The 25922-nt window shown below is 41.7% G+C and overlaps 1 protein-coding gene across 2 annotated transcripts in view; it reads right to left on the reverse strand.

The window, feature by feature from the left end:
* ndst1b (N-deacetylase/N-sulfotransferase (heparan glucosaminyl) 1b) overlaps nt 1-25922 on the reverse strand; it is a 71288-nt gene that overhangs the window by 39828 nt on the left and 5538 nt on the right. Inside the window, exon 2 of one of the 2 annotated variants that reach the window (XM_058415295.1) lies at nt 12593-12689. The exons of the other annotated variant lie outside the window; for it this stretch is intronic. The gene's annotated coding sequence lies outside the window, so the exon portion shown is untranslated. The remainder of the gene's footprint in view (nt 1-12592; nt 12690-25922) is intronic. 2 annotated transcript variants of the gene reach the window in all.

Consider the following 25922-nt stretch of genomic DNA (forward strand, 5'->3'; position numbering starts at 1 on the left):
ACGTTTGCTTCCAAGGTTCTCCTGCTTTCAGAAGTAGTACAGGAGCCCTTAGCTTGGGTTAAAATAATCCAGTGCTCTCTGACGTAACATGAGAACAGAGATGACATGGATTCAAAGAGGAATGTCGAGTGTATGGAGCACATGACTGGAGGCTTGGACTAAGTAACCAGGCTGGAATAAGATGATGAAAACGTGGCCAAGTTCCTCACTGTGGAGCCTTGCAGCAGGGCAAAAATAACTAGTGTCAATCTTTTCGGCATATTCTGTAAGGCCCATTGCTCTTGGAAAATAAGAAGGAGGGGAGGCAAGAGAAAAGAAACAAGGGGTGAAGGAGAAAGATGGGAGGAGCGAACACAAAGCGAAAGGAAAGCCATGCATAATGCATCACGCTGACAGGAGCGCGGAGGAGAAGGAAGGTGTATTTACTCGATTGGATTTCAGTGGAGACAAATAGAATTGTCCTTCTCTGAAATTTATCACATCCACTCCCAATTACATGGGGAGAGTCACTCCAGGGTTCGATCTCTAACGGGGTCAGGCTTTACTGTATACCGTCAAGGGTCACGGTTATACAGAGGCTGAAAACAAACCCCTTATTTTATTAGCCAGTTGATTAACAGGTGAAGAAACTGCCATTGTGTGTGAGATTGCTGAGTTTTTACAGCATTTCTTTCTTTTTTTTTTTTTTTGGTCTGTACTACGAAGATTCCATAACTTAAAAGATCTAACTTTAGGCTATAGGAGACATGTAGCACAGATGTTTCTGCACAAATAAGCACAATTACTCCCGTTTAAGCTCTGATGCAATTATTCCTGTCTGGCTTTGATGCTAGGAATGTCAAATCTGTTTTTCCATGCGCTCAGAGCACCGTGTGGCGTTTGCCAACATCCGCATTTTCAGCATGTTTCGAGGGGGAAGAAGTGAAATAATCAGTACTAAAGCAGATGGAGCAAACATTAGCATGTCTACCTGAACCTCGCCTGCTAATCCGTTTTAAAGAAGGAACATTCAGGAAGTCTCGCAGCCCTGAAGCAGGCCAAAGTACCGCAAACTTTTGATTAGCTTTGCCTTTAACCTGAATGCACCACGCTTTGATCTCTGCTTTGACGACGGAAGATAAGTAGTAGTAAAACGGGGGTATAAACGTTCTCAGAGGTCGTCTGTGTGCGACTTTTGGACTTGTTCGGTGCGAGACTCCACCTTCTGATAGTCACCTGTGCCCCAGAGCATCACTCCGCATGACTCCACTGGCACTTGGCGATGCCTGGTGCTCCGATGCCAAGCCCTGCCAGCTCCGCCAGGTGGTTAAAGTCAAGGGTATAAATCTGTCCGTGAGGAAAGCTGTGTGTGTGCAAACACTGCTGCAGAGAATCTCTAATATACACCATCAGATACAAAACAGTGGTTCGGGTCCAAGACAGGTTCATCGTCTGCCCTACAGCCATAAAAAATTGTCGTCATAATGATTTGATGCTTTAAACAAATTATAAGGTAGAGTAAAATTATGCCCTGGTCCCAATGAATGGTAATCAAAGGCCAAGTAACTGAAAGATCCCAGATACACCTCACCACCATACCCCCATGTGGTTCTTCCTGCAACTTCATACATCAGAAGTCTTTCCAACTTTGCAGCACCAGCTTTGGATCAGCACCAGCTTTGGAACAGCAGTGAATCAGTGTATCTGGGGTCTGGTTAGGATCGTATACCTCTCACAGCTTTGTTTATGGAATTCATCTATCGAAACCCTCATCAGACCTCGTTTTCTGTTTGACTAAGCCCCCCCTCACCAAAACAATGCTCATGAACCACACAAGAGTTCTTGATGTTACATAAACGGCCGCTTGTATAACAAGGCTGGTTAGTGCACGTGTCCTCAAACGCATTTTTTCGACACCTCTTCATATTTTTTAATCCCCAGCAGGATGCTGAATGAATGGCTTTTGAAGATTAGCTCGATTATCGGAGCATCACGTACGTAACTGTCTCTGTGAATCTGTGAATACCGAGGCACCGATTTCAGAAAAGGGCATCTTGAATCTTGTATCCGAGAGGTCCGAGGACTAAGTGGTTCTAACGCAGATAGTGCTGAGGTGTCTAGTCCGGTATATTCAGGCTTTATCCGAGGATGAAGCAGGAAGCAGAGCCAGTGGAGGGAAATGAAATTAATAGCTCCTCTTGTGAATGCTCAGAGCTCACGCAGGTGAAGGATGGCTCTCAGTGAGCAGGCCTAAGGACCTCGCTCCCCTGCAGCATGCCAAGAATACCTAATGCACAGCTCCATTATGAGAGGAAAAGAGGTTACTCAGCGAATCAGATGATTGAGTTGGGACCAGAGAGGGTTAGAGAGAAAGAGCGGCAGCATTTCCACCGAACTTTGCAGGAAAAAGGGATGGGGGTGGGGATGGAGGATTTTATTCTGTACCCGTCATGGCCTCTTTTCTTTCCTACGAGAAGCATGTCGCAGTTCTGAAAGCATACACACGGCCTGCCAGCCACTACAATGATTTATGAAGGGAGTGGAATGAATTGTTAAAGCGTTCATATAACAGCTTGAGGGTCATTATTTCATTCTCTATGTGAATGTATTTACTTTTGAAATAAGAGCGCTGGGGCGGGATGTGTCGAGAGGTGCCAATAATTTTCACAACAACTACAGTGTTCCGCACCCTCGTCAAGCTGTTCAACAATCAATGGCTTTTTATTAGGGAATGCGGAATTAAGACATACTTTCCTTGTGTCCCTCATTCATCTTTCTTGTTTCATTCCTTATTTCTTTCTCTCATTCTTCCCTCTATCTTTCAGTCTTCCTCATATCCTTGTTTTTCCTTTTTTTTCCCTATTTAATTCCTTGTTTCTTTCCTTCCTTGTTTCCTCTTTTCACTCCCTGCTTCCTTCTTCCCCAGTTTCTTTTTGTTTCTTATTCATTTCCTTCCCTACTTATGTTTCCTTTTTTTTTTTAATTCATTCCTTTTCAGTCCTTAATTTTTACTTGCTTTGCTCCTTCCTTCTTTTGCCATTTAATCTATTTTTCTTTCCTTGTTCCTTTCATTCTTTCCCCCAGTTCAGTCGCTGTTTCTGTTTCCTTTCTTTCCATATTCTTCTTTCTTTTTCATCCATCCAACAATGAGTCATAAAAAATAGTTTTTTTTATTCAATTCCACAATTTATAGATATAACGGGAGGGAAAAAAATGAGACAGTAGAAGAACTGTTCCATTAGGTTTTCATTACAGTGAGTGAACAGTTGAGTCATCAAAGCACTGATAACTGATGATCTGATCTTATGAGAAACATCCATCAGGCAGGTTTTCTGTCCATACGGCGAATAAAACGATCCTGAGCATAAATTTTAATATGCATAGTAACCTGGGAACTTTGTGCATCAGGTACTTTTAGCTGCGAATGACTGTGTGTGTAAATGTGCAACTCTTGACACTTGCACTCTCACGTTGGCACTAAAACTGTTTTAGCACCACGGGGGCAGTTCGTCACGCTCTCCGAACCACACGTCCCGAAGATCTTTTCTCCGATCAGTGCAGTTTTTTTTCCCCGACGGCTCGGGGTTTAACCGGAGCAGAAATCTGCATTGCTCGAACGCCGCCAGTCTTCCTTATCGAGTCGGGCAGCTGCACTTCATTTCTATTTTAGCTTCACTTATTCCATGCATCCGTCTGTGGTGGAGTTGTCTTTGTTAGTTTGTCAGAGCATATAAGAAACGCTCAGACGGGAAAGTACCCGAGAGCGTGACTTTGATTCCTCACTGAAAGAGCAAACGTTTTAGCTCTCTGTTCAAGGTTTGTGCAACAAATGATTAATATTGCAGAACGGATGATTCAGACGAGGATGCAAGACGGCAGAAGAAAATTAATAAATAAATAAATAAAAATCCTTCATTCATGATCATGCAAAGGAAGGAAGGACCCAATATAATCGCGGTCCAATGAGGCCGGAATAAATATGTCTGTATTTATGGCATTCTGGCCAATAACAAATTGGCTGCACTAAGAAAGCAGGCAGGTCTACAAATTTTAATAGGAGTACTGATCGATACCAGGTGCTTGCTCCATTTACGGAGCCAAAAATGGACATAAAACAAGTTGAAGCACTTGCAAAAGTGGGTCAGAGTCCTGTTGCTTTACAGCGCCTGGCCAGTTGGGGTGAAGTGGGGAGGAAAGAGGGGAGAAGGGTTGGGGGATGTGGTTCTGGCAGATGCCTTGCCCTCGTCTCCCTCGGTATTGCTCAGAACAAGTAGAACGATCCGATCGAGACGGAGCCGATCAATTATGTGGGCACCAGTGGAGCCAAAGGCCGGCGGAGCGGGCTGACGCCAGCGGCAGGCGTAGGCTGGCATTCCTCCTGTCACAACCACGCTCCACATGGAGACGCACCATCTGGCACACTCGAGTACGTTGGCCAGGGTATGCGGAACGCTGCTGCCCAAAGAAAAAGCTCTGGGATCTCTCCCATCAGTCATCCGTGTCCGTTTTAAATAAACGTCAGAGCGACTGATGTGGTGTGGAAAAGTCTATTAAATTCCACTTAAATAATTGTCTGTTGTACGCCGTGTGCTGTGATTTATATACACAGCAGCTCCAGGAGCTGGCTCAGATTAGAGGAATCTCCATTTCCTCTCTCCCTCTCCATTCATCTAACACACCGTCTAACAGGACTTCTTCGGCTGTGTGATTAAAATACTCGACTGACGAGGTTGTCAACTGCTTAATTACAGCACAATGACAAACACGAGACTGTGATTAGTTCATTCAAGAGCGGCGCTTGTACTATACAGAATCGTGGTCGTTCACTGGGACACGAGACATTGTGGTCTATCTTTAACCAGTCAAGACAGATTTGTTCCACTTTACTGATTATTTGTTGTAGAGTTATAATAATATGGATTTGCACCGCTGTCCATCATGTCATGTTAAGCATCCTCCTACGCTGTTTATTGTTTTAATTTGAAAATATTTCCGTGGCATCCCTAATAAATATAATTATCCTTTGTAAACCTCATATTTGACTGATATTTGCCATGTCACACACATTGTTGGATTTTATTTCAATTTAAAGAATTCAAAATATTCTCCTTTTAGGTTGAGCGTGAGAGTGACATGTCTAGAGCATGTGGGATGGGCGGGGCTTCCTGGTGAGATCGGAAAATGACCGAGAATCTACGCAATCCTCGCAAGCACGTGAGAACAAACTGCATAAAAGTTGGTCGGTCTGATGACCAAGCTTCCAAGTCCTGCATACATTCCACAATAAAACTGAACAAAGTGATAATTAACAGACCATCTTTCGAAAGCCTAATCTCATGTACACGTGTCCATGGTTGTGGAGGGAGGTCATCTCCTGCGGTTGCGTAAGCCGGATTCAGAGCAGCGCTCCACGAAATGGCCTTCGCTCAGCTTCAGTTCTTTTCCCCTGTGCCGTCAGTGTGGTTTATGCAGCTGAACGTTTAATCCAATCCATCTCTTCGATGATCTGTTTAATCTGCATTTTCTCCCGCATGGGCCACATGAGGGCGGATTATCAGCCGTGGATTCTTCTAGGAGTTACGAAAACCGCTGAGGTTAAGCTTGGTTGAAGCTTTTAAGTCAGAGGAAGTGGTTCTGTGATCAGTCCAAAAATTTTTTTTTTTTAAATTACGTGAGCTGTAAAAGAATCTGAGCCATTCGCTAGCTATCATTTTAGTCACCGAACACAAACATTTTCCACGTAAGGCTTGTTCAACAGATTTGGTTTGATTTCAAATGAAAATCAGAGAGTAGAATGCTGACTCAAAATAATCACTCTTTACAGCCGTGGTGAGCAGAAAAGCATCTCAGAACATACTTTAGCTTGATGTTCCGAAGTAGTGGATTGTTTCATGCCCAGTGTAGCCTCAGATTCCTGATCATGATTGACAGAAGAGGAACCTGATGTGTTCAACACATTCAACATTGAACACTGTCCATTATCCACATCTTCAGCTTCGGAATCTGGTCCAAATATGCAAAAACCAGCCTTGCGTTCGGAATGAATACAGAAAGAGAATCTCATCAACATCTCCTACTCCTTCTGTCAGGTTCCTGCGCTGATGGTAATGTCAGCTCGGGTATTGGGCTGTCAGCAGGAAGTGTCACACTAGGCCTTGCACTTTACAACCATCACGCGGTGAGAGAACTGCTGCCACCTGGGTCCTGTCAAGATGCTGCTCGTACAGAACATGTCTCTGTGGTGTGTGTGTGTGTTTGGTGTGTGTACGGTGATGAATCTGCAGGGCTGAACTACACCGGCGAGAGAAAGCCAGGTACATCTGTCTGCTCTCTGGTGCATATTGTCCTGCTCATCAGAGTCAGCAGAGTCACACCGGACAAACCCGAACCCACCTTCAGACCCCCAGGTTGAGAAGAAGCGTCTCGGCTATACACCCCGCCCATGAATTACACGACGGAGGAAAGAGATAAGACTGCAGAAGAACATAAAGGTGTCAGGAGGAACATAAATCAGCGTCCGGGCCGTCAGCAGCGGTTGGCGCTCTTAAAGCAAACGCCATCAATTCTGTGAAAGGACGACGGGATTAGTATTCACGGACACATCCTGCTCTCTGCGCCAGAACACCTGCGAGTCTGCATTACATTTTCAAAGATGAAACAAAAAAAAAATAATAATAATAAATAAGGACAACACCAACGGTACCTGCACCGGTTATCTTGGCAGAGCACCAGGAGTCGTATACTGAGACGGTGGAGGGGAAAAAAGGCACAAAAAATCTTCTTATTAAAAAAGTTCTTATGTTTTCATGGGCAGCTTGTCTTATGGTACAAAAAGACGGGTCAATAAAACCTCGTTAACAAACAAACGGTAGGAGCTCCCTAACGAGCGGTACTTTAATAACGTGACGAATAAAGGCTTCATTCCTAAGCAATGATAGGAATTTTACACATCCACAGTGTATTTACAGTACATTACTGTTCTGCCACTCATTCATATTCATAAATATATTTTTACATTTTCTTTATATATTTTTCCTTCGCACATACAAATAATTGTATTCCCATTTTTATTGCAACTATTTTTATGTCGAAAAGCATTTCACTACATTTACAGTGGTGTACATATATATATATATATATATATATATATATATTTTATTATTAAGAATTATTATAACTGTATACTTATACACATACATTTTATTATATGAATTACTACTCCGCCCACTTTCGCAGTGCATGAGGACTCTGATTGGTTTGATGCATAATAAATTATTGTTCAAATCATATGCTCAGTCATCAGAGCTCAAATGAACTGGACAGGAAGGAAAATTTTGGAGCAAAGTGTTAGACAACGACATCATCACCACCACACTGATATCACAATGTACAGATCCAAAACTATTTATAATCCACGCTAAGGGCTACTGAAGCTGTCCCTGAACGGACAGGATGTCTGCCACCAGACGGGTGACAAATTAAAGGAAAATATAAATAAGCGGGTTTGTTTTTTGCTATCACATACATAGCAATTTAAAATGATAATGGGTGTGGTCTCGTCAGTGGTGACTCTGCCCACTTTTGCAGTGTATGAGGACACTCTGTTTGGTTGCATATTAAATTATCGTTCAATCATATGCTCAATCATCAGAGCTCAACTGATCTGGACAGGGAAGGAAAATTTTGGAGCAGTGTTAATCATCATCATCATCATCACCACCACCACCCAACTATCACAATGTTTATCCCTCAGTTACAGATCCAGATTTATAATCCACGCTAAGCGCTACTGAAGCTGTTCCGGAAGCACAAGATGGCTGAACTTTATGTTGCATTTTGTCATAATTTAATTCGTCACTTTCCTGAAAATCAAACAACTTCTGTAGCGTGAAATGAAGCACATTTAACACAACTCAGCAAAAAAGAAATGACTCCATTTCAAATTGCCAAATATCCTTCCTAAAGGTCCTCCTGGTGAATTTCACAAACAAATTAAACAAGGAAAGAAAATTACTAAATGTGAGTCATGCAGCAAAACGAACACGATGAGCTTCCCTGCTATGCTGTACGTTCAAAAGTATGTGGACGCCTTGGCATCGCACCCATGTGTGCTTTTACCCTTTTAATACAAGGCTACGCAATAATCAGGGCTATTTTTGCATCTTACTTGCACACTTACGGCTTTTTTGTTACTTCTGAAATAAATTTGGATTTTGGTCGATGTTTTCAATTTTGTTTTTAAACTTACACAAGACACGAGTTGCCTTTCAAAGACAGCAGCACCCTCACTACAAATCTGGAAAATACAGCTTTTATGTAAATTAGGTTGCAAGTGTGAAGTGTTCCTGATTCTCAGGGAAAAAGTCTTTTTTTTTGTTTATGCTGTTAATGACAGAGCTGTTAGTAAAAAGAAGCAGAGTAAAGTGGTAACAAAATGGAAGACACAAATCATAATGAGAAGATGATCTAAAGTTGCACTTTATGTTCTATCAAATTATCTACATTTCTATTAAGCAGATAACATTTAGCGAAGCATTGAGGTTAATATAGCTGTAGGAAAGTTTTTCAGTCAAAAAATAAATAAATAAAAAATTTCTTTTGGTCTGTTTTCTCTGTGGGAATCCTGAAGGCTTTACGTTTGACCTAGTTTATATAAAATCTGTATTTTTTACATTTTTATTTCGAGTGCTACTTATCTCGAGCAAGTTTAAAACAAAATAATCATAAAAAACCAACAAATTTATAGTTACTGAAAATTTTAAATGTTTCTGAATGTCACGTGTATGTAAATATTACATATTAAATTGTACTTAAACACTTTTGTCCATTTTCCATCTTCCAAGCCAACTTGGATACATCAGAGGTCAGGAATGAATAGTATGTTTCAGTGTACACCCTAAACAAAAGATTATTGTAATGCAACCAAAGCAGCATGACAAGACACACACACACACAAAAAAGTGCAACAAGACCTGACTGTTCACGCCTTCAAGCGGATTCAAGCCAGGAGGATGAGATGCAGATCACACCGTCAGCGCGGCAATAAGTAATGCCTCTCTCTCACCTATAAATAATTCAAATTGCACCGATTGCTTTGAATTATTCATTTAAGTTTATAATTCATCTTCTATCGCAATTTCCCTTCATGAGGGGAGAAGAAAAAAAGAGGTTTATGAAAGATGAAATGCTACGAGCAGCGACACGGGATCCGTGCCCGCCGGCTCTGTGTGGGGAGAAAGCCGTAGGTCCTCACATCACCTTTTGGGTGATGGTTATTTAAAAGAATGGACAGGATGTCTGCCACCAGACAGGTGACAAATTAAAAGAAAAAATTATAAATAAATAAATAAGCGAGTTTGTTTTTTGCTAGTATGACTGTCACATACAAAGCAATTCAAAATGATAATGGGTGTGGTCTTGTCAATGGTGACTCCGCCCACATTTGCAGTGCATGAGGACTCGCTGATTGGTTTTGTTGCATATTAAAATATCGTTCAATTATATGCTCAGTCATCAGAGCTCAACTGAACTGGACACTGAAGGCAGATTTTGAAACAAAGTGTTAGACATCATTGACTACATCCATCATCACCACCACCAATATTACAATGTTTATCCCTCAGTTACAGGTCCAGACAGATTTATAATCCACGCAAAGGGCTACTCAAGCTGTCCCTGAACGGACAGGATGTCTGCCAAAAGACGGGTAACAAAATAAAGGAAAATAAAAATAACTGGGTTTGTTTTTTGCTAGTATGACTGACTGTCACATACAAAGCAATTTAAAATGAAAATGGGTGTTGTCTTGTCAATGGTGACTCCGCCCACTTTTGCAGTGCATGAGGACTAACTGATTGGTTTTGTTGCATATTAAAATATTGTTCAATCATATGCTCAATCTTTAGAGCTCAACTGATCTGGACACTTAATGAGAATTTTGGAGCAAAGTGTTATATATCATCATCATCATACCAATATAAATCCCAATGTTTATCCCTGATTTATAATACACGCTAAGGCCTACTGAAGCTGTCCCGGAAGCACAAGATGGCTGAACTTTATGCTGCTTTTTTTCCTTTAATTCGTCACTTTCCTGAAAGTCAAACACAACTTCTGTAGCGTGAAATGAAAACACATTTAACACAATCAGCAAAAAGGAAATGACTCATTGGCATCTATCTGCACATGGTCCTTCCGGTGAATTGCACAAACAAATTAAACAAGGAAAGAAGATAACCAAATGTGAGTCACGTAGTACAACAAACACGACGGGCTTCCCTGCTACGCTGTATGTTCAAAAGTATGTGGATACCTCAGCATGACACCCATGTCTGCTCTTATCTGCTAACATAACGGGACTACACAATCAGTATTACTTTGCATCTTACTTGCACACGCCATATATTTTGCATAGCTTTCATTTACAATGAGCATCTTTTATTCAGTACCTCAATATACTAATTATCTCTTGTACCTTTAAATTCTAGTTTTTGCACACTACTTATCTCTTATACCTTTAAATTTTTAGTATTTGGTATTTTTTGTAATATTTATTTATATTTTTTGTTATATTTTGTACCCTTAAATTCTAGTATTTAGTACTTTTTGTTATTTTATTTGTTATATTTGTTATATTTTGCACCCTTAAATTCTAGTATTTAGTATTTTTTGTTATATTTTATTCTATTATATTTTATATATATTTGTTATATTTTGTATTTGGTTATTTTTTTAATATTTTATTTTATTACATTTTATTTGTATTATTTTTCATTATATTTTGTACACTTAAATTCTAGTATTTAGTATTTTTTGTTATATTTTATTTTATTATACTTTATATATGTTATTTTGTATCCTTAAATTCTAGTATTTGGTTATTTTTTTTTATATTTTATTACATTTTATTTGTTTTATTTTTTTGTTATATTTTGTACCCTTAAATTCTAATATTTAGTATTTTTTTATATTTTATTTGTTATATTTTTTGTAATATTGTTTACCCTTAAATTCTAGCATTTGGTTATTTTTTTTAATATTTTTTTATATTTTGTTTGTTATATTTTTCTTACATTTTGTACCCTTAAATTTATAATATTTAGTATTTTTATTTTATTTTTTATTTATTACCTTATTACCTATGCTTGTGGATACTGATGGAAGTTGTAAATTTTCCATTGGGATGAATAAAGTATCTATCTATGTTTCTTATAAATAGATTTGCACACATTCATATACTCTATATACTATTACTATCCTTAAATCTTTTCCTTTCTTTTGTTTAAATTATACCCCTACAGTTTGCCTGAGCCTCACCTAAGCATTTCATTGTACATGGGATTTAGTCCCCAGTAGAAAAAGCTCCACTCTTGTGGGAAGGCTTTATACTAGATGATGGAGCGTGGATTTGTGTTCAATTCAGCTACAAGAGCATTACAAACTGGTGCGCAGTTCAGTCAGGGTTCTGTGCAGAAAACTCGAGTTCCATATCTTCACGGAGGTTGCTTTGTACAAGAGGGGTATCATCGTGCTGGAACTGGTGTGTGTGCTGCTTAGTTCCAGAAGAGAAACTGCGGCGCTGCATCGTACAAGGATGTTCCATACGACTGTGTCATGCGTTGTGGCTACAGTTTGGTGAAGAACCATGTAGGTGGGTTTCGATCATGGATGCGTGTCCATATATTATTATTTATATCTGATCTGCACTGTAATAAGCTGCTGTGGTATAAGAGAAATAAAACAATCATTTTCCGGCTCCGTAATTTCTCGCAATATAAATATCGTATTAATCTCTTTCACACGTACGCCAGACGTCGAGTGTTGCGAATGTTCCTTCTCCAGCTTTTGCTCTCGCTCACTGCTTTTGATTTCTCTCAGCTCCAGCACAGTGAGCAGCAGCCCTTTTTTAGGTCATTCAGGTCATCAGGACATTTCAGGTCTCTGAAAGGCGTCTTTCAGGAAGTGGCACACGGCGTACCCTCACACCGATGTGCCAGTACACGGCTCGGTGTGAAATTTTAAAGCACCTGGCTACACATTTGTTTGGGTCAGGAACTGTGTGGAGGAGAAAGACATTGCTGTGGGATTTTTTTTTTTTGCTGTGAATACAGAGCTGCTTAAATTGGCATCAAGGAGCAAGGTCAAGAATTATGAATTAGTGTAACTGCAACTGATCCTGTAAAGCGCCGAGCGTCAATGAAACTTACTAGTGTTTCACTTTATTTCTTGTTATTAGAGAAAACCCTTAGGACGACAAATACGCTGGCACTCTCGGACACTCGCAATGTCGGGTTCTACTATTGTCAGAATCCGAGGCTACACAGGACACCAGGACACACAACCCGGACCGTTGGAAACGAGATAAAACTTCTTGCTGGTCCATATTTATTATTGTCTAAAATCTCAAAATATACTTTCCCCATACTCTGTATGTGTGTTGTGATCTTTAGCTACAATGACTGCGAGATTGGCTAGAGATATTTGCTACTGTGAGTCATTGTAATAAAAAAGAACCCAGATTCTCAGGTCATCGTAACTCCTCACTATCCCAAACCAATAAAGCTATTCAAGCTGCTTGGAGATTCGCCTCCGCATCACACCGGCTAATACCTACCTCCAGAAAGTCCTTCTGCTCAGATCTCATCAAAAGTGTCTGCTCCTGGAATTCTGGGTCTGTACTTGAGTTCTGGGAGCCTCCGCAAAAGGCATTCCTGCAAGAAGAGAAGAAAAAGTAAATCAATTAAACAGAGGAGCATACAGACTTCAGAAAGATTAGCGCACAAGCGTGAAAGACGTGTAACACGGATGTATTTACAGCGTGTTACGCAACGCCTCGGCCTTTGTTTTACGGAGAAAGTGGAAGTGATAAAGACAACAGTACGGGGTATGAATCACGACAACGTTCACCGCTGCAGAGTTGCAAGTCTCAGTGAGATCCAGGCAAGACAAACAGGAAGCGGGACATGAGGGACAGTTAATAATTCAGATCTTGTGTCTTGCTCTGATGCTCGACAGCAGCGACGACATCGGGTCAATTTCTTCCTTTCCCAGCGAACAGAAAGCGTGTGGGTTCGGGCTTCACTTCAACAGACATGAGAACGAGACGCTGGGCGTTTATCTCGAAAAAGATACATCATAGACGGGCACATTACACACGAGTGAAAAGCCGAATCGGAGCAGCTGGAGCAGGGCCAGGGCTGGACTGACAGATTCACTGGAGCATCGGTCACTCTGGAGAAAAGCCAGGTCCTGTTCTCACAGGAAATCTGACAGTGAGGTAAGACCACCACTCTCACACACACAAACACACTTGTACTCTTGCACACACACTCACCACACAAACACACTCACACTATGGCATGCACACACTCTCGACACACAAACACTCTCACACACGCTCAGGACACACAATCACACGTATATGCAACGCACAAAACACACTCGCACTCTCGGATGCACACACTCACACTCGCATGCACACACTTGACCCACAAACACACTCATACTCTCGACACACAAACACACTTGCACTTGAATGCACACATTCAGGACAAACACACACACTCATCACACAAAAGACACTCGCATTCTGATGCACACACTCACACTCACACACTTGACCCACAAACACACTCACACGCACATACTTGACCCACAAACACACTCGACACACAAACACACTTGGACTTGAATGCACACATTCAGGACACACATTCTTGGTCACACAAAAGACACTTGCACACTCGACGCAACAAACACACTTGTACGCACACACTCACAGTCTACATTTTACTAACCTTGTGAGGACCTTCCACTGATACTTGTCTAAACCTAAACTTTCAAATATCCCAATTACCTCAAGATACAACAATATTTATTATAGATCGGTCAGGAGCCCCCCACCCCCTCCGAATTTCTCTCCAAGGAAAGCGCTATCTGCCCCTTTCCGCACACATGACCTCACGTACATCCAGGATTGTCTCACATTGCTGTGACTGAAACATCAGAGAGACTAGACCTTCTCTCTCTCACCCAGGGACCATGGGAAAACTTGGCTTTGTTCCCGAATTTGTAAACTCTGGATGCTATGCATTTTTTTTTTTTTTTGTAGGGCTGTTGTAAGCAGGTTCACATTACATTGTCACACTTACACGTACAGGGCTACAGAGAACGGCGTGACTTTAGACATCACGGTTTCAATTCTGACTTGCGCTACTCTGAGGTTCTCGGTATGACGCTGGATGCAGTGCTTTCAACTCGGTGCTCAGCTCCCTTTTTTTTTCTGAAGTTGGAATAAAAGTATGGAGGCTTGGTCAATGGTTATTGCAGCTGCCCGAGGGTCTTATATCTTCAGCTGGCATGTGTCACAGCTTCAGAAAACAGTGAAGGTGAGCTGGGAGGACAGCCAACAATAACAGAGTCACACTTCACTGGTGCCTGTCTGAACAGCTGAGGCCATCCTTCTCTCTCTCTTTCTCTCACACACACACACACACACACACACACACACACACACAGCAATGCAGCTGTTTCAGTATGACTACAAAGACCAAAGATGCAGGTCTGCTCCAAAAGATTACGCCGTCTAAGCCAAAAATGCTCCTTCTTCTCTAGCATAAACAACATAAAAAAATTGAAAAAAAATTCTATGTAATTAAATTAAAAGCAACTTTTTCACGGGAGGATTACCTTTCACTAAGGTTGGACTAAGCATTGTTAATGGTGACACTGCTGAGCAGCAATTAAAGCCTGGAAGAGCAGAAAGCGAATAACAAATTAAACATAATCCCCCGGAGAAGCCGAGATTAAGATAATGAACGAAAATAAAAATTCCTACGGACGCGCAGAGGACCGTGTAAACGCGAGCATGCGCGTAGAGGTGGCAAAAACCAAGCAGATGCGGGTGTTAAGTAATCCTGAGAAAGGTTTTCTTGGTAAAAAAAAAAAAAAAAAAAAAAATTTGGGAAGTATGCTTCTTGAGCAATTTAGAAGCAGAAGAATTAAGACTGCAATCACCTCACACACACACACCCCCTCAAAATGACGACCTTATTATCGTCTTGCAGCGGGATGAAGACGAGAAGAGGATGAGAGAAAGCACTTCACCCTGTTACGACTTCAGAGAAGAGTTTAAGCTCAGGAGGCATTGTTAGGATGCTGGAATGTGAGGGTTGTATACTAGATTTACTTTATTTTCCTTTTTTTTTTTTTTTAAAGAATTCTTCGAAATAACCTAACAGGAAAAACAGGCAAGAAGCCACTTATTTTTGTTTTTCTCCTATTTTTGACCTTGAGCTGGTTGGAATAAAATTTGATTCCTGTGCCAGTTGCTGATATGATGATTCCATAATATTTTATTTAATTTTTTTTTATTTCTATGGGGATAAGAATCATCTTGAAGGAACAGAAGGATGGATGGACAACCCAAAAAACATGGCAATAAATAAATAAATAAATCAAGTCATCTTTCTAGACTATTTGCTAATCGGTTTAAAAATATGTTCCTTACAAAATAAAATGTAGTTATTTTTTTAAAATTTCTAATCATATTATAATTGCCGTATGAGATGATGCAACAATTTCTTTAAATTCATCCGGGAACAAAACGTGGTATGAATGTGAACGCTCTTCATGTGTTTACTACATCAGCAGTAAAACAAGCTGCAGTGATCTTGACCCCTGTGCAGGACAGTCCCCAGGACAGGAATTGGCCGACAGGCTGACCGGATTAGACCGGATATGGCGTGGCCATGCGTGGTTTCTGAAGGACGTTGAGAAGACGGGAGGTTAAACACAGAGTCAAAGCGAAATCGTCAAAGCGTTTCTCTAAAACGGATGCTTATTACTCGTGCTGCGCTGGAACGTGCCACTTTTCCCCCCGCTGTGTATGAGCCAAGGCTGAAAGCAGTCTAGCCGAGCGCTGGAGGATGTCTCGGAGGGGGGCTCAAGACTAGAGCTATGTTTGGGTGCGAAAGCTACAACGGCATCAGCAAAGCGTTGCCTCGAGCGAGACTTCCTGTGCCTTTGCACATCAGAAAGGCATTTTAACTCACAAAAATGTCATCGACGGTATCCTCGGGCTACCATTTGAAATTCCGGCCGCAGCGGGCCGCATTTTTCATTACATACTACTGAATGACCGGAGCAGGACGACTGAATAGGGACTGAGGATAAAACAGCAGTGTAAAAAAAAAAAAGAAAAACCATATATGTGTCATGAAACTCATCTGCAAGCATGCGTGTGAGAATACAGATAGATATTAAAGTATAGTATCAACTCATTCCTGGTGCGAGGAGCATTCTGGGATATCAGGCGGAGAAGACAGAGTGGAATTCGTCTCCTGGTTGTCTGGATGAATCAGCAGCCGTAACTGAACGCGATTACCGGCTCTGACGACGGTGTTGGATTTCTCTTCCCCTTTTCCCTCAGAACTCTGCGATGTGGAGTGGACTGGACTGACCCGCCTCACGCAGGTGCTGAAAGCTCTTCTGGGATATGAGAACATTGTCAAGTCCCAGAACCAAGGCCAGGTTTTTTGTTTTTCCCTCTTTATGACGGTGCCTTGAAATGGAGACACGTCCAGACGGAGGTGACTTTAGAGCTGTAGGCGTCAACACGGCCTCAGCATCCCGGGTGTGTTAACGCCGCTGAGGATAATAAAACAGGGCGGCAGTTTATTATAGTGGTGATGTGGAAGAAACAAACGCTTCGTAACACGGCAGTTAAACGGCCAAGACCACAGACTCTCGCTTCTTTTTCACCTTAAAGGAAAAATCTGACAATTTAAACGTGGAAATTTTGAATAATTATAATAATTAAGGCCATCAGATTCCTTGTTCTTGGTTAAGCCGATCTCAGATGCTGTGATCTGTTCACCTGTGTCGAGTTTCGGTGTTCTCAGAGATGCTTTTCAGCTCAGCAGGTTTGTAAAGAGTGGTTAATTTGAGTTTCCGTGTCTTTCCTGTCAGCGCAAACCAGTGTAACAGTTTTCCTCTGAGGCTATGCGTTTGAATAAAGCGACTAGTGACCAATTTGATCTGTAAAACAGAAAAAAAAAAACAAGCCATCTAACATTAATGTTATATTTATGTTCTCAAAAGTGTCAACTGTACGAACACTGATCAGCCATAACATTATGACCACCGGCCTAATATTGTGTTGGTCCCCATTTTGCTGCCACAACAGCCCTGACCCGTCATGCACGGCGTATTCTGACACCTTTCTATCAGAACCAGCATTAACTTCTTCAGCAATTTGAGCAACAGTAGCTCGTCTGTTGGATCGGATCACACGGGCCAGCCTTCACTCCCCTCATGCATCAATGAGCCTTGACTGCCCATGACCCTGTCTCCGGTTCTCCACTGTTCCTTCCTTGTGCCACTTTTGATGGATTCTGACCACTGCAGACCGGGAACACCTCACAAGAACTGCAGTTTTGGAGATGCTCTGATCCAGTGGTCTATCCATCACAATTTGGCCCTTCGTCAAACTCGCTCAAATCCTTACGCTTGCCCATTTTTCCTGCTTCTAACACATCAACTTTGAGGACAAAATGTTCACTTGCTGCCTAATATATCCCACCCACTAACAGGTGCCATGATGAGGAGATAATCAGTCATATTCATTTTACCTCTCACTGCTCATAATGTTATGCCTGATCGGTGTAACCGTCATGTTATGTTATGCAAAGTATGTTTGTTTTTCCGCCCGATCATTATCCTGTGGAAACTCTTACCCTAAAATCTTATCTAATCTTATCAAAAATGATCCCTCCTGAAGATCGACAGAAAGCTTCTGTTCTGAAAATAAAGATGAAAAATAAACCCCACGGCAACGCAGAACCTCTGGACCACAAAATAAATAAATAAACAAACAAATAAATAAATAAAGAGCCAGGCGTGCCCCTAACATTCAAACCAAGTTCAAGCTTATACCAGACTTAGAAGAGCCTTCGTTCTGTGCCATCAAAATTTCCACGGTCCGTCTTTTCAATACACTTGCGTGGAAGCGTGCATAAATTAAAAGCCTCTCCTGGATGCGTGTTCATGAATTAATTAGTTTTCAGTAGCGCCAAAGTCGAAGAATAGCAACTCCTCGCCTACGCCTAGCGTCCCCGCAGAAATTTTCCACCGGATCGCAGCGGTGCAGTATGATTAAGAAGTCAGCACTGCAGGACACTGGGGAACAGCCAAGACCAGCTCTCCACAAAGTCTCTTCTATTAGCTAATGCCTCGTGGAGACGTTATAGATACGGGGACTCAGCGTCTGCCCTTCCAAATGACTCATCCTTTTTTTTTTTCTTTCATTTTTTATTCCTTGCCACATGTCCCACAGGCCCAATCTTCCAATATCACCAGTAAGGTCTCCTCACGAGCAGATCTCTAGGTGAACGTCTTCATAAAGAGAGATGCCAAAATATTTTTTTTTCCCATTTCCAAGCAAGAGCAGGAGCTCAGATTTTCAAATAAACTCTGTAAGCCTTTTCTTTTCCTCTCCTCCCTCTACTTTTTTCTCAGATTTATACTTTCCCTAACAAGAGCAGGCAGTGGAGGAAGAGGATAATTGACCATTTCGTGCTGATGCTGTTTATATCGGACGTGTCTGTGCGTGCGGGATGGTGAAGCTCTGCTACGATGACGATTGATATCCCTTAAAATATTCTGGTGCGAAAAAGACGACAGTCCTGGCGTCAGCGGTTCTGAGACTCGCTGCAGAGAAGCGACTTGGACAGCTGTGTGGTAACAGTACACGAGAGGTGTTCTTTGTTTTTGCAGCGTGCCGAAACTTTTCATCATGCTCAGGAATTTATATTCGAAAAAGTTTCGGGGGATTTTTGTACCCGTCATCGGTTGTTCCTAAAGGTAAAGGGTAGGAGGACGGAGCAATTAGATGGGTTTTTTTTTATTGCTGAACTCCGACGCTAGGGCATCATGTCATGGTAGGCATTATATTTATAGCATATTATCTGTATTAATTTAAGTGGGGCTTGTTCGAATGTTTCTATTTGGTGCCCCACAAAATCCCACTTCACAATCAGAGCAATATCCGTGATAAAATAAATGAATAAAAAGTTCTCCAAGTTGCCCCAAATCACGTGACCCCATGTAGTGTTGTGGAGAATCCAGGTTTAAATGAAATTTAGCTGATTTTCGTGTGTTTGCAAAAAGGTGCTAAGGCTGAATTTTCCCAGAAATGGGAAATTGGAATTTTTATGGAAATTCTACATACATTTTGAGAGCATTCAAGCTACAAATTCGAGAAAAACAAAAAACACTGATGCCTCTGATGGTGTGGGTGTTTGCAACAAGCTAGCCGGCTAATGATAACGAGGATGAGTTTATTCTGTATTTACCTTCTGATTTAACTAAATATTTGATTTACTCCTGAGCCTGTAAACGCCTATGTTGACGTGTCACATCAATGGATGAAATACTGACATGAGACCTTTCCGGATAGAATTCTCGAGTCGAGTCGATGTTTTCTTTAGTTTGGTGAAAAAATGCTTTTAGTTGGAATCTCCACTGAAGATGATGAAGCCTTTATCACATATGTTACAGCACAGGGAAATTATTTTTTTCCATATCCCAGATTAGGAGGTTGAGGTCAGAGCGCAGGGTCAGCCATGATACAGCTCCCCTGGGGAAGAGAGGGCTAAGGGCCTTACTCAAGGGCCCAGCAGTGGCAACTTGGCAGTGCTGGGCTTAAATCCCCAACCTTCTGATCAGTAACCATCTGAGCAACCACTGCCTCCAATCTGCTGATGAATTCAGTTAAATACGCATGAAGAGCGCCGACAGCCGGGCCCCTGCAGCTCTGTCGCTTTGAATACGTTTAATCAGCTTGCTTTGCCCAGGTGGCTTCACGGCTCTCAGTTCCAGCGTGAGGTATGGGTTATGGAGTACAGAGCGGCGTGGGAGAGACACTAGAGGAGTTCTGTTGCGGAGAAGACAGTTGCAGCGGACTCGAACACCTTTTCATCTCACTCCCCAGCTCAGCATGACAATTCACCGACTTGTCTGCTCTCTGGCAAAACATTGGGGGCAAGGCAGAAAAACAAGCCACTTATTTCGCCGGCACTCTTGACATCTGAGCTTCAATCTTCCTCCGTGCCAAAGTAATCAAAAGTGCGGCTGTGCCAAGACCCTGCAAAAAAAAAAAGGTCTCGACACTTGGACACGAGGAAGAAAGTGGGGGGGGGCTCTGACAAATCGGTACTCTTATTTTCCAGGCTCCTTGGGAATAAAGATGCACATTACGCTTTGTTGGGTTATTAAATATTTGAACAAGGTGCTGGGCGTATTGTCCTTTCGATTTCTCGGTTTTTTGATATCCGCTTACTTTAACGACGAGCGAGTCCGCTGACCTTTTCCACGGTAGTTTAGGATGCTTTCATTCCTCATAGCCATTGAGCTGTTTACACACACACAAACACACACAGATTTAGATCGCAAATCAAGGTCACCGCCTGAATAACCGATTTCATCATACGTAGCGGAACCCTGCATAATGCTGATGCAACGTGCGATTAATTCGACTGGAACCCGAAACAAGGACGCTGCGACTCCGAGACATTAGGGATGCGATTGTGTGGCAAAATAGTTTGTGTGTCACGATGACGTGTCAAGACTGCGCTGCTGCATTCTCACATCCGGTCAGAAGGTCCTACAAAGGCATCTCCATCGAGCTGGAACTCGACCCCCGGGTTTAAAAGCGACGTGCTTGTTATTATACGATCAGCTGTTTCCATAGCAACAGTACAATCATTTGGACCAATCAGATAATCACAAGTTTCTAGTCCATGAAAAAGAGCAGAAGTGTTGACAATGTTCTCCTTGCTTTATGGAGGTTTATCAATCATTTAGGGAATGTGGAAGGAGTCTCCAGTGTCAGTGTTGTAAAAACTTTTTACCACTGGTCTGAAAAAAAGTTTCTCTGCAATGTAAGCCATGATAGTATTTTCTCCCAAACTTTAAAAAAATAAAATAAATGAATGAATAAATAAAGACAAAAATAAAAAGAAAGCTAGCTTACGTTACAATTTTTTTTTCTGGTCTTGCCCACTAATAAATAAATAAATAAATAAATAAATAAAATGAGCATCTATAAGGTTCTGACTGTTTCCAGCTGCTATAAAGTAAGCGATACCTTACACAACATTAAATCTAAATCTCTTAAAGTCGATTAAATCTAAATAAATGGCTTAAAATATCTGTTAAGTCTCGTTCGTTAATTATTTCAATAACTGCTACATGTTACAACCCTAATAAACTCCCAACACTCCTCCGTGACATCATGAGTTATTATCCCACAACAGAAAACGTTTTCCTTTACTCGTATCATAAATCATCTCCTGCTACACCTGGAGTAAACAAATATGGAGGACCGATAGGCCCATCTCGAAAACATTGCATCTGCAGACGACGAAACAAGAACGGGACAAAAGGTGGCAGCAGCAGCAGCAGCTTTGGTGGGAAAGACGAGGCACCGCACCGCAGCGCTGCCAATAAATAACCTGAGGGTATTTCATCAGTGTCCCATTTACGACAGACGACTCATTCAAGATCTAATACTGCGGCGCAAATATAAAACAAGCCCCAACAAGTCTCTGAATAAAGACTTCGCCGGCTCTGAAGGAGAGGGTGGAGAGGCGAGCTGGGTGGGGGGGAAACGACAGGCTGAAAAACGTGAAGCTATTGTACGCTCGTCAGAGGGGATGACTTGTGGGGTGAAACAGGGGTCATGGGCAGAATGAAAGGATGTGTGTGTGTGAGAGTGATTCCTTTATTGTGAAATGCTATAAAAATAGAATTTTCTTTTTTTTTCCCTTTACTATTTTTGGGTTTTTGGATTTGAGTAGTTAGTATGCTAGTTTATTAGCCAAAAAAAGGGACAAGCGTGTTGAGAAAAAGAGAATAGGACTTCATCCAGAGGAGAGCGTGTGGGTTTTATTAACCCTGTGTTCATGCTATCATGCTATAAGACATGGGTTGTTTGGGTCACTTGTAACCTTGACTCATTAAAATAATGGGCGATAATGTTGACGCTTGTCGGCGTACACCATCCAGTTTTGTAATTCTGGTGGGAGGGTTCAAGTGGTTAAGGCTCTGGGTTGTTGATCAGGGTTCAAGCCCCAGAACCACCAAGCTCCACTGTTGGGCAATGGAGCAAGGCCCTTAACCCTCCCTGCTCCAGGGGTGCTGTATCATACTGCCCCTGCGCGCTGACCAAGAAAAGAATTCTACTGTACTGTAATGTATATGTGGTGATAATAAAGGCTACTTGCCCTCAGTTCTATATGACCGTTATTCTTTGTTTTTGTTTTTTTTTGTTTTTTTAAAGTAAATGGGAACTAAATCCAAGTAGGCAATTAAAATTGTAGAAAAGTGTGGAAATATTTTTTAAAATAATAATAATAATAATAATAATAATAATAATTGCACAATAGGATTTGATATTGGACTGAACCCAATAGATTTCCAGCATAATTCTTCATTTGCAGAACAGCTGAAAACCTACATTTCGCTCTCTAATATGAACGTCACACCTCAAATACCACAATCGATATTTTATGACAAACAGCCAGCGGAGTGTTGTGTTGAATTTATTATTCCATACCGTGATGTATCGGCTCATACGATCAAGCGCATCATTAAACCTATCGTAAATGGCAGTCAATATCCCATCTCCCCGAGCAGAATTTCCATACACATGCCAGATCTTCCCAGTACCTCCGTCGGGACATGAAATGAACATGTTTTCCAGGCGTCTGAACATAACGGCGTCTGTTTCTGTGAGTAAAGAGGGTGTGTCTGCTGGAACCTACACGACTGACTGCATCCTTGTGCAATGTGATGTTCATGCAGGAGAAAGGCACAAAGGTAGCCTCATATTTCAGCTGTGAAACACATCAGTAAAGCTGGAGCAGTAAAGCTGAGGCCTTTCACTCGATTACACGGAGAGAAATTGAATTTTAACATTGTGTGAGATCCAATAACGTCGCTATCTGCATGATGGATCAAGTCCGACCGACGGAAGTCCGGTAAGCTGAGGCTGGTCCAGTGTTTCTGGTCTCCAAATCTTTGCTGATTCTCATGAGTTACTCTGAAAGCACTACAGGTTAGTAAACCTGTTCACAACCCTCGTTTTAATACGACCGCTTTATGGTCAGTTTGATCCGAAGTCGTTTTTCCACCCCGATGGGGAACGTAAAAGGGCTAAATTTAACCCGATCCTGATCGGTCGAGAGTCTCGTCTTAAGATAATGAATACAAGCTGTCTCAGAGCTCTGAAGGAAGAGTTTGCAGGAAACAAGAGGAAAGAAACCTGATGACCAGATGGCATCATTTGGACATTGTGAAGAAGAAGGAGGGGGGTTGAGGAGAGCTCAGGAGCTCAGCCAGGATTCGACGGCACCCCCGCGACCAAGACAAACAGTTATGCGGTCCCTTGTTTTGGCACGCTCGACTTGAAGATTAATTACTCTTTCCACTGGCTCGGCAGAACGCGAGCTGGCGAGGAAGCGTAGCCAAGGGCGACCTCGGACAACGGGCCCGGACTCCAACAGGCGGGCTCCTGGGGACCAGGAAGTCGAGCAGGTGCATTTGGAGATTAACACGGTGGCACAGGATATAGAAAGAGCTTTGGAATGAAGAAAGGTGTGTTGATATTAGCAGATATTCCTGGAAGATATTTTTGTATTTTTTGGATTTGTAACAAATCGGGCAGATTTTTCTTTTATTGGCTGTATTCAATTCAATACAGTCCTATTTGTATAGCGCTTTTAACAATGGATATTGTCTTTAGAGAACATGAGAAATATAGTAGAAAAAGTTCAAGATTAATATTAGACTTGTATTTAAATTTATTTACGTGTCAACCCCTAACCCCTAGTGAGCAAGCCTGAGGCAAGGAAAAAACCCCTTAGATGGTAAGAGAAAGGAACCTTGAGAGGAACCAGACTCAAAAAGGGAGCTTCGTTCTCATTTGGGCGGCACCGGAGTGTGAGATTATGAATAACGTCTTTTCTACAGTCACTTGGGATCGTGTTATACAGATACAGCATATGTAGAATGTTAGTGTGTGTATTGATTAGCAGGTTGCGGTCCTCAAAGTCCACATGGGGTTGGCATCTTTCTCTTCGAATGTCCGAAATCTTCACGAATCGGAAACCAACAGGAGCTGGTACATCTCTGGATGCCTCGGGATACTTGCAGGGTTGGCCTCTTCTCTTCTCACTGAAGGTACTAAATCTTAGTGAAGCGGAACACAACTGGAGCTGCCACAATCTCTGGATGCCTCGGGATGTGAACATATGTTGTGTTTTATTCCGTGTCATGTCTTATTCCTTGCACATTACCTACCTTTTTGTTTTGTCAGAAATCTGACTACAGGCAACCAAGTCAGCATTTTTAAATATCATCCAATACTATCAAATAGCGTCTAATAAACACAGAAAAGTCTTTTAAGTGCTTAAACTTATGAATACGATATTCAACATATCGGCTTTCGTTTCTTGGTTTGTAAAATGTTTCAGTCCACCAGAAAGCTGGAAAGAATGTGATTTCACAAACGACTGCAATTCAGTTAAAACATGCAAAAATGAGCTTCATTATCCGTACTGATCTTTCCAAAAAACAGTTAATGTAGAACTCTCTACAGGGCCTGTTAAACCTCTCGGACGGTTTTGATGTAAAAGCAATTGTTCTACAAATCCAAGCTGGTTCCCTTCATTAGTCTGCTGGAGTGAGACATCAGAACTCAGCTTGGCTGAAAGTCCCTGCTCATACAAAGATGCTTTTAATCACTGATGAGCAATTAAATCATGTCAGCATTCTGCCACAACTAATCAGAATGCCAGTAAAAAGGAAACATTAATTAGAGAAGAAAGCACTACATTATGCAACGGGCCAACATGCTTTTTAATTATGCAGAGGGAAAAAGAAACGTGCTCGCCTGCCTACGCCGGAACGGACCTGTTCGCGAAACCGAAGATGTATAACTACCATACAGTGATATCGCAACTCATTTTTAACAAGAGAGCTGATGACGTGAAGGATCTTTGAGCTGAAACTGAAAAACATTTCTTGCTGTATCTCAGTGTCGTTTTGAAGGCCATGTTCCACGTTAGCACAAAGAGCTTCATTCCTTAAAAACAGCAGTATTAAGCCTTATTTCAATTTATTGGACTTCCTCTTAAAGCAGTTTTTTTTTTTATCTATTCTATTAGCCATTTGCTGCTTAGTGAAGGGGGAAAAAACGTTACAAATCGGTTCAACATCTGCCGCTTCGTTTTACAAGCCAAGTTCTGGTTCAAATCGAGCCACATACTGCCACTGAAAAAAGAAAAGTAAGTATTAAAGTGCTAACACTTCTCCTCCATTCTAGTCTGTTCACACAGAACAAAGAGAGACTGAAATCGATCAGCTCCCAGCACAGCCAGATAATTCTCCTACAGGAAAAAACATGCTGAATCATACTGAATCTGTATCATATACCATGTTTCGAGATGCACATCATACACCCATCAGGCATAACATTCTGAGCAGTGATGGGTGACGTTAATAACACTGATTATCTCCTCATCATGGCACCAGTTAGTGGGTGGGATATATTAGGCAGTAAGTGAACATTTTGTCCTCAAAGTTGATGTGTTAGAAGCAGGAAAAATGGGCAAGCGTAAGGATTTGAGCGAGTCTGAAGAAGGGCCGAATTGTGATGGCTAGACCACTGGATCAGAGCATCTCCAAAACTGCAGCTCATGTGGGGTGTTCCCAGTCTGCAGTGGTCAGTATCTATTAAAAGTGGTCCATGGAAGGAACAGTGATGAACCGGCAACAGGGTCATGGGCGGCCAAGGCTCATTGATGCCTGTGTGGTCCGATCCAACAGTCGAGCTACTAAAGAAGAAAACGCACACCGTTACACGTCACAATTATTTTGCTCTA

Source organism: Hemibagrus wyckioides, linkage group LG18 (assembly GCF_019097595.1).
Source record: "Hemibagrus wyckioides isolate EC202008001 linkage group LG18, SWU_Hwy_1.0, whole genome shotgun sequence".
Taxonomy (NCBI): Eukaryota; Metazoa; Chordata; class Actinopteri; order Siluriformes; family Bagridae; genus Hemibagrus; species Hemibagrus wyckioides.